At 39.1% G+C, this 14,877-nt stretch overlaps 2 long non-coding RNA genes across 5 annotated transcripts; both read right to left on the minus strand.

Annotated features, from left to right (window-relative positions):
* Window positions 1–905: 905 nt before the first annotated feature.
* Window positions 906–1,455, minus strand: LOC131236602 (uncharacterized). The gene is made up of 3 exons (XR_009166802.1): window positions 1,309–1,455; window positions 1,146–1,220; window positions 906–1,015 (listed from the first exon to the last, which is right to left on the minus strand). It is a non-coding gene; the product is annotated as an uncharacterized LOC131236602 (long non-coding RNA).
* A 1,673-nt stretch (window positions 1,456–3,128) lies between these two features.
* LOC131236601 (uncharacterized) lies at window positions 3,129–14,877 on the minus strand. Of its 4 annotated transcripts, XR_009166799.1 has the most exons (5): window positions 14,245–14,877; window positions 5,438–5,517; window positions 4,309–4,416; window positions 3,889–4,190; window positions 3,129–3,770 (listed from the first exon to the last, which is right to left on the minus strand). It is a non-coding gene; the product is annotated as an uncharacterized LOC131236601 (long non-coding RNA). The 4 variants fall into 4 exon arrangements; XR_009166800.1 differs by lacking the exon at window positions 14,245–14,877 and having other exon boundaries at window positions 5,438–5,575; XR_009166801.1 differs by lacking the exons at window positions 5,438–5,517; window positions 14,245–14,877 and having other exon boundaries at window positions 3,862–4,190; window positions 4,309–4,999.

Genomic DNA, 14,877 nt, shown 5'->3' on the forward strand with positions numbered 1-14,877 from the left:
ATTCCAATTACCACTACAAGAAAAGGGGGCTTTAGCCTCTATTCCAAACTGTGGCTAAAAAGGTTAAAAACTGAGGCTTCAAACATTTAGCCTCAGTTTTGCCTCAGTTATCCAAACCGAGGTTGAAACCCCCGTGGCTAAAGGCTTTAGCCTCAATTTTAGCAACCGAGGTTAAAATAACTTTTATAGCCTCGGTTCTTCAAGTGAAGCTAAAAGAACCTTTTTAGCTTCAGTTTTCTGAAAATGAGGCTAAATCAAAATTTTAGCTTTCATTGTTTTCAACTGAGACTAAATCCAAATTTTAACTTCAATTGCCTCCAACCGAAGCTAAATCTATTTTTAACCTCAGTTCTCAACAACCGAAGCTAAAACCTTTAGCCACGGGAGTTGTAGTCTCAGCTTAGGTAACTAAGGCAAAACTAAGACTAAAGATAGATTTAGCCTTTGTTGGCATCAACTGAGGCTAAATTCAAATTTTAACATCATTTATCAAAAATCGAGGCTAAATCTAGTTTCTATCAACAAAAGCTAACAATATTATAATCAACCAATGATTGAACTTGTGCATGTTTCACCCATTTAACATCCATCAAGACAACAATCAACAAAACAATTAATGGTCTATTTAAAGTTTTCATTTAACATCCATCAAGACAACAATCAACAAAACAATTAATGGTCTATTTAAAGTTTTCAAAACAAACAAACTGCCGCATTGCCTTCCACATGAACTGTTTCAGTAAGATCCCCTTCCACGTGACTATTTTCTCTCCGATTGGATCAATCGGTGGGTTTGTAACTTGAGCAAACATCTACTTGAAATACTCAAATGTAAGTTTCTTATATCAATGATATTTGTGGCATCGCCCCGTTTTCCTTTAAAAAGAAAAATAGAAAAAAAGTTTGGATGTTGGACATCACAGCCAAAGGAGCATCATTTCCCATTGAGCCAAGAGCCTCAGTACCATCTTTTGCCATGGGCAACAACAGCATCTCCAGGGCTTCTACAGTGTATCTGAATAAGGAAACTCAACAAAAGCAATTTCACTCATTGTCAACAATAGAATAATGAGAAAACATTTTCCCATGATGCTAAAGCGGCTAAGAATTGTTGCTATTTTAATGAGAAGAGAGAACTAACTCACAATGTCGAGAGACCAGTTAGTTGTCCACCAAATTGGCCACCCAATTCACCCTGAAGTTGATTGCGGCTCACGTTTCTACACTCACCACCAATACCACCGCTTAATTCTCAGGTTTCCGATATAAATTCATAATAGAATCAAACCAAAAAGGTGCCAAACTTACAATCAGTGTTCGAAGTATTAACAAATCTTCCAAGACAATTGTTTAGTCATGCTAAAATGATGTTGAAGAGAAAATATTAACAAATCTTCCTTCCTAACGTAGCGGTTTTCTCTATCAGTTTTGCCTGATCATATATGCAGTAGTGCCAGTCCCTGCCCTTCTGGTACAAGAAAGATCATGAATTCATCTTTTCTAGGCCGTTGCTACCTATAAATAATAACATACAGATCAAGCACAGAAATATGTAGCGATCATACCAATCAACTAACTGCATTTTGCACAAACATAGAAATATCATAGAAAATAACATTTAGGTGAATGCCAACAGAACACCCAACTACAATTAAATTGTGTTGTATGACATCGAACCTACCAATTTAGGTAAGAAAATATCCATTAGGCAACATGCATTCGAATTACATTTCGGCAACTGCCATTATGACAAGAAAATCCAATGAAACATCCAATCTGCCATTTGTCAATTGATAGTCACCGAGACTTTACCCTGATTTGAGTTTAACAGCTATATTTAAGTACTGATACATTCTGGTTTACTAAAATAACGGGAATGGAAAATGAAAGAAATGTTAGAAATTCATCTATATGCATGCATTACAAATGTATTATTTCTACCATATATCAGTGTTTAAGAACTCGCTGTTGATTCAGAACTTGGTTGAATCAACTCAGATTTGAAAAGCTTTGCACCTCCAATTAAAACTCAGGTGTTAAAAAAGAATTGAACGGTCAAGATGGATTTGCCCAATCTCTATTAGCAAGTTTTCCATTCATCAGTTGAGTTAAAACTCTCTGACTGAACGAAAATAGTTTCTGAGCTTAACCGAAGTCCTGAATATTGTAAAGAGTTCCTTTTGCCTCTGCTGTGACTCACTGGGGCCCACATGCTAACTGGTCCCATGATTTGAAACGTCCATGTTGTGGACCTTATGGATTTTATTCGACTCCAAAAACCAAATGTTAAGATCATCATTGAAGGGTGATCAAGGGACAATGTAGTAATGGGAATATGGACAGTTCAAATCATCCAATCATCTCAGGATGTGGACCCCAGTGAGTGACGAGACATGCTGGTTCCTGAGGAGAGAGAGAGAGAGAGAGAGAGAGAGAGAGGTGAAAACAACGAGTAGTCTTTGAACACAACTACTGGAATATGTAAAATACAGAAGGGAAAAACAAGAAAACTACAGAAAATATATGGAAAAATAAGGTAGAGAAGAACTCACAATAATCTCAAAGAAACCACAACATACCTGCAAAAGAGACCCCTCAGCACTCAAACAGACATGCCTTCTTTGCAGTAACACCGCTCGGGCTAGAAGCACCCGTGCCCAGTGCCCTGCAATTCTATGCACCCCCCACCTAGGTTGTTCCGTTGCCATCCTGAAACCAGGATCACAGGGATTTTTCGCAAGCCTCTTCACCCAATCCACCATTCCCAAATCAGCTGCAAGAACCAACTCTGACCGAGACGACAGCATCCTGTGGACCTCAGAAGATGGAAAGGGCGTGTGGAGGAACCATCCAACTTTCATTTTGCTGTTATATTCCTTCAGAAATTTTGGAAGAAACATGAGATGGCAATCATGGCACCAAATAACATCCCCATCTTCATAATGCCTGGCCACCATATTAGCAAACATTTGGTTCGCCTTTTTATATGAATCAAACTGAGGCTGGAGACTGTGGGTTGTTGCAGGCCTACAATCTTCATGTGGAAGCCCAAGGTAATTGAAAAGACGCCACAAGATATGGTTACAATAGCCGTCGTAGTACAGATTAACTGTCTCCTTACCAAGGAAGATTGGAACGCATTTCTGTTTGCAATGAGTGAAACACACTTCATAAGGCAATCCAAGACCAGAAATGTTAACATTGACTCTTCACAGAGGAAAATCTATGTCAACCCATAAAACTAAGGTATCAAACTCTTAATGCTAGATCAAAAGCGAAACAGCCAATATATTTATAAATTCAAGGCCAAAGACAAGTTAATAATGAAAATTACATCTCACTAACCTTTTCTGCTAGTGCTTTGGTAAGTGATCACTGCCCAATTTCATCCAGAACACAGAGACCAGCCCATCCAATCCATTTTGCCTCAAGCTCCTTCACACCTTTGACAAAATGTGAGAAAAGTGAAGTGATGCTCTGTCTTATCCCATGATGTAAAAAGGTATACTGGGAAGACTAAATTCTGCTCTTAGCATATATTCCTAATTGATCAGTTTAAAACATGTCAAGAGACCAACCTTAAACACTAACAGCCAGCAGTTGGAAAAAGGGGAGTTTAGCATTAAACCTTGCCACCAGGAAAAGATTTTATTTTCCAGTGCAACACATCATTTTCAGGTGCGTATGCTGCAAAACCCATGGAAGTCCTTATATTGGGGGTTGTTGCATCTGCAGGTACAGGCAGCTCAATCTCCACATTTGTAGCTGTGCTGTATGATGAAGCAGAGCAAAATCAGGAGAGTAACAAATCAAATTTCCCCTATTAACACTAAGAAGAAACAGTGTCCAGCAGCAAAAAACCTTTGGCCAGTGACAATATAAATGCACCTGCGCTCCTTGAACTTACTCCTCGCCTTTACCATGATCTCTATACGACTTCTCGAATGCCTTTCAACTTGAGCTTCCACCTAGGTCAAAGGTTTGACCTGAAACCGAAGATGGAATTAGCCTCAATAAACATTGTAAGTTCTGAAACTGGGTTGGCGGTAGTAGCAGCATTAACCAATATACATTGCAGAAGCAAAACATAAACCTGAGTACTGGGTCTGTAGGTCATCAAATCAAAGGATCCATCGGACGAAATGAAGGATATTGTCCTGTCATTTTCAAAACGGGCCAAACGCACACACCTAGACCAAAACTGAGCAGTCAGAATGCAAGTTGCCACAGAACACAACAAGTAGTCTCTCATTGCTATGGTCGATGAACAATCAGAAAGAATCAAACTAAAACGAGTTCGCAACATACTGATGAAACTTGATATCATCCAGATCAATGGCTTTTCCCTTTGTTATTCGACCTTGAGCCTCCAAAAGCACTCTGTCATTCAGTTCAAGCTTACACTCTGGCATACCACTGTCATAAATGATGCATTATTAGTCTCCATGAATGAAAACCAAGGAAAATATATCATATTCTCAACCCAAAAAATGAAGAATCTTGAAAAGGAAAAAAAAAAGGCTTCAAGCAAACCCTTTCCCCTAACACCAACTCCCATTGTGCATGATTTAACAAGAAATAAATTACTCAATTTCTAAAAGAATATTAGTATTATAGTTGCATAAAGCATGGAGCAAAGTGGCAACAGATTCTGGTACAAGAGAGAGGAAGTGTCCCTTTTAAACTGTTAGCAAGTATGAAACAGCTAGCAAGTGGGAGGAGTGTGAGTATGAAGCCTGATTCGAAGCGGGACCAGCACCTTCATAGAAGGATCATGCATCTAAGATTAGTAGCTGCAACTCTTTCATCAAGTCAAAATGCTATGTTTTAGAATTGTGTGCTATAGAACCCGAAAGGCATTTCTCTGCACAAAGGCCAAATCATAGAGATATGAAATAATGACATAATTACAACATGTAGAGATTACTGGAGGATGATACATTGTTCTTGCTTTTTTATTTATTTTTAATTATCTATATTTCTAATTCTCGAAAAAAGAAAAGAAGCGAACAACATCTAACTGAGTGATTGATTTTAAAAGAGACTACACAGAGAATGACAATCCACTAAAGACTTGCCATAATAAATAGAGTTAGAACTATTTACAAGTCACAAATTCTCAACTCATGTCAGAAAATTACCAAAACTTGGATATTTCTGCCTTTTAACTACAGCACAAAGTGCATAATCCCACAGACATTGAATAGAAATGATAGAAAACAGAGATAGCCTGGAACTTTTTGAAGTGTCAAAGTCAATGATCACCCTTCAAATTGATAAAGGCGTTAATTAGATTGGTCCGTCAACATACTAGAAATTTAGAGGTTGGGACTATTGAAGAAAGCTTCCTTAACGATTCTTTTCTCTTAACTTGTCTAACGGAAGAAGATACAATTACATGCAGAAAAATCAGCAGCCAAATCTCTCTTTTTCTTACCTCAAGGTGGTAGTCCTCAGAATAGAGCAAAGCAGCAAAATAGTCCTTGTAAGTTAATGGAGATAGCGGCTTCCTCAGAACTGCAGGTACATTGTCCTTCTTTATCAGATCCTCAAACTTCTCAGGAATTTCATAGGTAGGAAGTGTAGAGAAGCGCGGAAGGTAAGCCCTCAAGATCTGACGGTCTACACGATATTTGGAACCTTTACAAAGCAGAAAATTGACGATCCAATGGCCCACCTATCTACTATTGGAACAGATGGATCTATTCACACCTCTGATCCTACGGTATAAGTGGTCCCGGATTGTGATCTGTGGATCAGATCGTCCCAAGGACAAGGTAAAATGAACAGACTATAGTGCACACTGTATCTCTCTATATACTCTCAGTTTATTGTATGACCCAATGCTTTACACGAGAGAAGCGCATTCCTTTTTATAACAGAGGAAGGAGAGTTTGGGTGGGATTAGGATAAGGCTAAATAATCCGATCAAATCCCTATCTTCAATTAAAAATCAAATTCATATTTGAATTTGAAATTTAATTCAAAGGAAGAGACCGGAGAAAACATGGGACGTACCCACTAGTGATTGCCCACAAGTGGGCGCCACTGGCATACGTCCAACATCTCCCACTCAATCACAATGTGGGATAGGCACATAAATTTGTTCATCTAACTTGCCTAATAACAATAAAAGAACCAAACATCGCGATCAAAAGAATCAGAGGCGTGGGACCAGCTGGATCACCATAATCTCCTCACAGGTGCTTAAGTACTAAGTGACCACCTGACTAGTACTCAATAACCCAAGCTTTGTAATGCCTATCCTAGTCCACATGACCACACCGAATGGAGTTGACTCCCGACTTGGAGTACTCGGCCAACATACGCACTTATCCAACTTATCGAGTTATTCTGAAAACTTGATTTTTCACAAACTTCGATTAAAACCAATTTAAAACAATACTTATATATATATACATATGCTTTTTAAGAAAAATATTGTTTGCAAAAGTCTAATAAAAATAACTTGATACTGCCGGCGGATAAGTCTTCAAGTGTGTATTTATAGTTCTAGAAACTTGGTGTAGCTGTCACGGGATCTTCCCCACGCAGATGTGTAATTTGGAATTAATCAAGCCGCTTTCCTAGCGTAACTGAGTCTGGTTAATCAAGGACCTTTCATCATAGTACACTAAAGTAGCGACACTCAATCTCATCCTCATATACACAAGAGGATGGTAGCTAAGGACACAAAGAGTTACCTACGGGACTGGCTACTCGCACATTGCAATGATTAGATCAAATCAAAGCAATCTGTAGGTAATAGGTCCCAGCACATGGCTACAATCCACGTCGTAAAGTAGACAACATAAGGTGAATGTCGGGTCTACAATACGCAGATCATTCTACATGAGATACGACTCATCTCATAACCTCATAACTTGGCTTTAATTTCAGGCCATAACATTGATCGCATGTAACGAAATAGTGCGATTATGTTATTCGACTTTATCAGTCTCATCTTCAATCTTTATAAGATTGTAGGCGGATACGACTCACTCATATCCTCATCCTTTTTATTATTCACAATAAAGGAAAGTTCATACCTCAATGTATAAACATAGCTCCAAATGTACCTCTCTTGTACATTCAAGGTTGGTCAACCTGTGCGAGTGGGTGACCGACCTGCCGACAACAATAGAAATCGTACATGATTTCAAGGTAAATGCTGATGATCTTCATACCTAGTTATATTAGTATTCAATACTGAATAAAAGGAATATAATATTCATTAATGAAAGATCAAAGGTACTACAAAACAAGTACATCAGTCAAGCTTTCCTCAATCCCATCTGCCTGACGTGAACCTGATATAGATCTTTAGCTATAGGTTTCGTCATGGGATCAGCCATCATCTCCTTAGTAGGAATGTAGCTGAGGCCGACCTTCTTATCTCTCACTTGTTCACAGACGTAATGATGCTTGATCTCAATGTGCTTAGATTTCTGGTGGTGTTTAGGGTCCTTTGCCAAGTCAATGGCAGAAGTATTGTCTATCTTCAGCGATATAGGCTGACGAATACTCGGTACAACACCCAGACTTAATAGAAATCTACGAACCCATACACACTCTGAACTGCAGCACAACATGCAATGTACTCAGCCTCCATAGATGAAAAAGCTGTGGATGTTTGTTTCTTACTCGACCATGAGATAACTCTTTCTCCGAGTAAGAATACATATCCTGAAGTAGATTTTCCCTCGTTGGCGTCATTACCTCAAGCAACATCAGAATATCATTTGAGCTAGAGGCTTGTGCCTTTATAACATAGCATTAAGTCTTTTATTCCTCTGAGATAGCAAAATATACGTTTGACGGCTTTCCAATGAGACTGTCTGAGGTTGCTCTGATAACGGCTGACTATGCCAATTGTATAGCTAATATCCGGTCTGGTGCAAAGCATAACATACATTAAGCTCCCTACTGCGATTGTATAAGATACTGAGGACATAGCCAATTTCTCGTCTCCAGTCTGGGGACATGATTTTCTGTCTAACTTGATAGCTTTATCCATAGGGGTTTCAACAGCTTTTGAATTTTTCATCCTGAACCAATCTAAGATCTTTTGTATATAGGTTGCTTAAGACAAGTCTAAAAATTTCTTAGGACGATCCCTAATAATTTTTACCCCAAAAATAAAGTTGGCTTCACTGAGGTCTTTCATCTCAAAGTTCGAGAATAGCCAATCTTTAGTCGATATCAACAATTGCATATTATTACCAGCTAACAAGATATCGTCTACATATAGAAATAGTATCAAAAAGATCTTCCAGACTGTTTCATATATACACAATGATCTTCTTCACTCATCGTGAATCCAAAAGTGGTGATGGCCAAGTGGAACCTTATGTACCACTGTCTTGAAGATTGCTTCAGCCCATAAATAGATTTCAACAACTTGCAGACTTTCTTTGGATGCTTTTTGTCCACATAACCTATGGGTTGTTGCATGTATATCTCTTCATTCAAGTCACCATTTAAAAATGCGGTCTTTACATCTATCTGATATAACTCTAAGTTTAAACTTACGACAATAGACAAGATCATGCAGATTGAGGAGAACTTTGCAACAGGTGAAAAGGTCTCCTTGTAATCAATGCCTTCTTGTTGTGTAAAACTTTTAGCTACTAATCGTGCTTTATACTTGTCCACTGTACCATCTGCCTTTCTTTTGATCTTAAGTACCCATTTATTACTTATCGCTTTGCGATTGAAAGGCAGATCAACAAGTTCCTAGATTTTATTCTTCTTCATAGAAGCGATCTCTTCATCCATAGCATTCACCCAATCGGTTGAGTTAGAAGATAATAATGCATCCTGATACGAATCAGGTTCATCATTATCAACTGCAACGCAAGATAATGTTTGCCCCTCAATATCGAAGTATCTTCGAAAAATTAATCCTCTTTCGCTTCGACGTAACTCAGGAGCCTGCTGAGATGTCCTTCCACCGTCCTTACGAACGATAGGAGCATCATCATCGTGAGAAGCAGAACTCCCACTCTCCTGAGATACATCGGGTATTTTAAAAAATTCTAAGGGAACCTTTTGCTTCATTCGGCTTGGGTATCTATCTTCAATAAAGGTCATGTCTCAGGATTCTATCTCAATCCATCGTCCATGATCCTCATAAAGTAGAACGTATCTCTTTGAATGCATAGGGTACCTTATGAACACGCATTCAATGGTTTTACTATCAAGTTTACCTCTACGCGGAGTAGGTAGCAAAACGTATTCTAAAGATCCCCAAGGGTGTAGGTTGGCCAGAGAAGGAATCCTCCCAGACCACATCTCATTTGGAGTCTTAGGAATGGATTTGGTTGGGACTCTATTAAGGACGTAGACGGTTGTTAACAGTGCGTCTCCCCAGAATGTGGTAGAGCGATTGGCTTGTGCCATCATTGATCTAACCATGTCCAATAGTGTCCTATTCCTTCTCTCTGCAACACCATTTTGTTGTAGACTGTAAGCCATTGTGTACTGCCGAACTATTCCAACGTTTTCACAATATGACTTATACATTTCAGATGTATACTCGCCACCTCTATCAGATCGAAGGATTTTAATCTTTTCTCAAGCTGATTTTCCACTTCAGCTTTATACTTAAGAAAATAATCAAAAGCCTCAAATTTGTGTGAGATGAGATACACATATCCATAGCGCGAGTAATCGTCAATGAAAGTGACAAAATATTGACATCCGTTTCTGGCATGTACATTAAAGGGTCCACGGACATCTAAATGGATTATCTCTAATGTACCCTTGGACCTAGCCACTTTGGGAAATGGTTTCTTCGAAGTCTTCCTGGACACACAATGTTCACAAAATGGTAAATTAACTTTGGATAAGAAGTCTAACAGACCAGAACATACTAGTCTTATCATACGATCCTTTTCCATGTGACCTAATCTCGCGTGCCATTTTTAAAATTCAGATACTACATTTTTATTCGACATAGCAGATAAAGCAAGAGGGGCATTATCACAATCTACGTCTAGAATAAATAAATTTGAAATTAAATTTCTCCATGCAAAGATGAGGTTATTTAGTCTCAAAGAAACTCTTGTCCCGAAAAATTGAATATCAAAACCATCAAATAATAACCTAGAAACAGAAATTAAATTTCGACGCGTCTCCGGTGCAAGAAGAGTATCACGAAGGATTATTGTTTGCCCTATGCGCGTACAAAGATGGAGAACCCCAATCCTGACGCGTCTTTAACACGTTATTGCTCATGTATAGTCATTTGGCTACAGTGAAATTCCTCGAGTCCTCGACGACTCTGTGTCACGTGTTTTGTTGCGCCTGAATCCAAAATTCACTCGTTAATTATAGTATCAACGGAAAGGATTTCAGAACAAACACCTACATACAAAGTATCTTGTAACTGAGAAATTACCGTCTTTTTGTGGGCACACTGCCGAGCATAATGGCCTAAATTTCTACAGACAAAGCAGATTATATTTATCTTTTTCTGCTTCTTCTTTCCATTCCCCTTCTTGAGATTTGGAGGAAGTGTTGTGGTCTTCTGTTCTTGATTATTCTTCTTCGCCTTCTTGCGAGCTTTGAACCGTTTATTATTAGCTTTCCGCTTATGGGTCTCTTCTATAATGTTTCTCTGCTACAAAGGCCATGGCCGAACCTGGCTGAATTGCATTCATTTCAACCTCACGTACCAAGTGGCGACAAAAGTCTCTGAACGTAGTGATAGAATCAGTATGGTTCAGAATTCTTTTGATTTGGGCTCAAGATCCAGGCAAGGAACGGTGCATGGCTATAATCTTCTGATTTTCAGTCAATTTAAACCCAACATTCCTAAGGGCACCTATCATTTGCTCCATCTTATGAATATGATCTTTGATGGGGCAGCCGATAGGCATCCTGTACTCCTGAAATTTCAATTCCATTGCCCCAACTCTCGCATCTGACTTCTGCGCGTAGGCATCTGTCAGTGCTTCCCAGATTCCCTTAGCGGTTTTATGCACTTCATACGCAGGTATGAGTTCTTTGTGCATAGTGCTAAGAAGGACATTATGGGCTGAACGATTTTGTTTTCGCCACTTATTATAGCGAGTCATCGCAACCCTATGTTCTTGTAAATTTTCGTTTTCAGCCAGGATGGGTTCCTCTTAAACTACATCAAGTGTGTGAGATATGTCGTCCTCGTCCAAAAGACATCGCACCGTGCGGGACCAGTCTTCGTAGTTGTTGCCGTCGAAATATTGTCTTTTCAGTTGTTCAGCGATTAACGCTTTGGTGGCCATCACTACATTGCATGGGTATCACTACTTAGCTATGATCTAAGGTATTGATACTAATCATCAGCATTTCTATGTGTTATACAAATTTTCAAAGTATAAAAGTAGTAAACACATCTTAATGAGATCTGAAAGTCCACATACCCGAATGGGCGGTGTAGAACAATCAAGTTCTCCTTTTAAGATGAGATTTAATGCTTTTATAAGAATAAATTTATATAATGTGTAACCTACCATTACTTAGTTACATACATCATTTGGTGGAGGAGAATAAACTCCCACTCAGGTTATGCACAATCTATTTTTATGTGTATAGGGAGTATCTAAGCACTAAGTTTTTCTATATTTTTCAATAAAAAATAAGGGGGCTTAGATCTAAGCACATCAAGCCTAATTATATCCCATATATAAACATCATCATCAGAAAGAAAAATAAAATGCTAAGATATCAAGAGAGTTCTATCTTCACCTGTGATCATGACCATTAGTGATGGATCCGATCATTACCTATAATGATCATTGTTGATGATGGATCCTTTCATCAACATTGATCATCATAGTTGATGATCGTTTCGATCACTAATGAGCTTTAGATCAACGGTGAAGAAGATATTATAAAGGAAACAACATTCTTGATATGTGTCCATCATCTCATAAGAAATATATATGAGCAAATCCAAAAAAAAAAAATGGATAACACATTCAGGTTGCAACATATTTGAATGTGGGTCATACCATTGTTATGTAGATTAAGCATGAATTCAACAGATATGTGTACTTGTTTTGCAACAGATCCAAAACATATGAATGGTTAAGATATGTGCTCTCATCGTTCAAGAGATCTACACATGAGGAATTAGAAAAACTAAAAAATAGTTGCTGCGGATTGGCTGATATGTGTATACGTGCTAACATGTGTACAAAAGCCATGTGTACAGAAGCCAAACATGAGTTCAAAACAACATGTGTACTAAAGCCATGTGTACAGAAGCCATGGTAACTTTTGCTAAACACGTGTGATATACATCAACCCATCTGTTTCACACAGCAACTAGGTATTTGAATTTGAGAGGCACTACTAACACATGTGATATATACGTGTACATTAGTCGACATGTGAACACACGTATACACTTGCACATTGACCAAGTGCATAAATCCAAGCTCATCAGATGGATGGACGGTTCGGATTCAACACATATCTTGTTATGAGATCTGTGTTATACATGGATCAGATCCACATGTGTAGCTGATGTATATACCCACATGTGTTATAGTACAATACGTCATCTATGCCCACATGTGCGGTTGATGTTTTGCACAGAACAACATGTGTATAGCCAACAATATTGAAGCTTGTATGGTTTAGATGGTGGATCCCTCATGTATAGTTTGTTCGGCCCACCAAAAGCTTGTATGTTGCATATCAGCCAACACGTGTACTGTACGTGTACATCAGTCAACATATGTACAACACGTGTACATCAGTCAACACGTGTACAGTAGCTAACACATGTACTTGCAGATTAGCCAACACGTGTATAGATTAGCCATGCATGTACAGCCAACATGTGTACCGTGTGTACAAAACAACACGTGTATAGAATAACATATGTACAGTAGCCATTGCGTGTATAGCCAACATGCGTACCTTTTGACAGTTTTGATACTACTTATACCATTGTATCCATTGGTCATGATGGACGGTTTGGATACAACTTATGCCATTGTACAACACAAAAATGTTGGTATTTCAATACAACTACTCTAGTTCATACCTCATCCGCCTCTATTGCTGGCAGTGTTGTATTTTAATACAACAACTAATGTTGGTATAATGCACATCAGGTGTACAGAAGCTATATATACGTGTAGTCCATTGGGATATCAAAACCATCTTTTCTGAAAAGATGGTTTAGATATCACGGTTCTTTAATCCAAAAAGTTCATGTAGTGGGCCACACTATGCCTAGCCAACAAAGTGGACGGTTTGGATACAACTTATACCATGATATCAAACCCACGTGTGGCTGACGTCATTATAACTGGTGTGATGAGCATCATGCAAGTTTCAGTGGATATTTTGTGGGATGTACAACAACTCTCATAACGTGAGATGAGTTTTAATACAACAACATCAGCCAAACCGATCCCCCCATGTGAATCAGATATGGCATGATGTACACTAGCCAATATGACCCTCCACGTGTACGAAAACTATATCTATGATGTATACTCATGGGGTACATTACGTGGACCAATCCATAAACCAACAAAATGGTATGTATAATGTGTATGGAAACATAATCGGGCTTATATACATATGGCATACATGAATACAAAAAATTAATCCACCGTACACATGCTGATTCGATACCATTCGAAAAACATGGATTCCAATCCAAAAAAAAGGTTAGGCCACTTACCTTTTTAGATGAAAATAATCGGAGATCCACTGTTGAATGCTCTGATACCACTGTAGGGAAGCGCGGAAGGTGAGCCCTTAAGATTTGACAGTCTACACGATGTTTGGAACCTTTACAAAGCAGAAGATTGACGATCCAATGGCCCGCCTATCTACTACTGGAGCAGATGGATCTATTCACACCTCTGATCTTAAGGTATAAGTGGCCCTGGATTGCGATCTATGGATCAGATCATCCCAAAGACAAGCTAAAATGAATAGACTATAGTGCACACTGTATCTCTCTATATACTCTCGATTTATCGTATGATTCAATGCTTTACACGAGAGAAGCGCATTCCTTTTTATAACAGAGGAAGGAGAGTTTGGGTAGGATTGGGATAAGGCCAAATAATCCGATCAAATCCCTATCTTCAATTAAAAATCAAATTCATATTTGAATTTGAAATTTAATTCAAAGGAAGAGACCGGAGAAAACATGGGACGTACCCACTAGTGATTGCTCACAAGTGGGCCCCACTGGCTTACGTCCAATAGGAAGCGGACTCTTCTGCCCACCTACCGTGTTTGGCAATTCAGGTGGCTTTTTTGGTGGATCCAACCCGGGCAATGATGCTGGTGACCTTTTCAGTTGATCCGATCCAGATAGTGATCCCAGTAGCTTTTTTGGCTGATCCAGCTTAGACAGCCCGCTGGACGGATCTACTAAATTCCTTTCAGGAACTGGGAGAGAAGGCGAGGAAGGTGTGCTTAGACCCCAGCGAAACCCTAATTCTCCCAATCCTCGAAAAATCCATGCAATACTCCCCTAAATCGCCGCCTTCTTCCACATTCCTGCCAACCGTGGCCCTGCTCTTCGATTCGTGCCCACGGATCTCTGCTTCCTTCACATCCTCCTCATCATCCACCTTCCTGACATGAACCGGATCATCTCATCCCGCTCCTCAACGTTCTGCCGCAGCTTCTCAACACAGATCCGCAATTCGGCCTCCGATTTCTCCATATCCTCGATTCGGAGCGTCGGATCACCGATTTTAATGATACTTACCTCGATCGAGAGAGATGTTCCGAACGGAAGGTAAAGATCTTAGGAAGAGAGACGATTCGGTGGGGATGAATTGAGGTCGAGTGAGAAAAGCTAGCAGAAATGGAGTTTCACGAAGTGAGAGAGAGAGAGAGAGAGAGAGAGAG

Source organism: Magnolia sinica, chromosome 2, assembly GCF_029962835.1.
Source record: "Magnolia sinica isolate HGM2019 chromosome 2, MsV1, whole genome shotgun sequence".
Taxonomy (NCBI): Eukaryota; Viridiplantae; Streptophyta; class Magnoliopsida; order Magnoliales; family Magnoliaceae; genus Magnolia; species Magnolia sinica.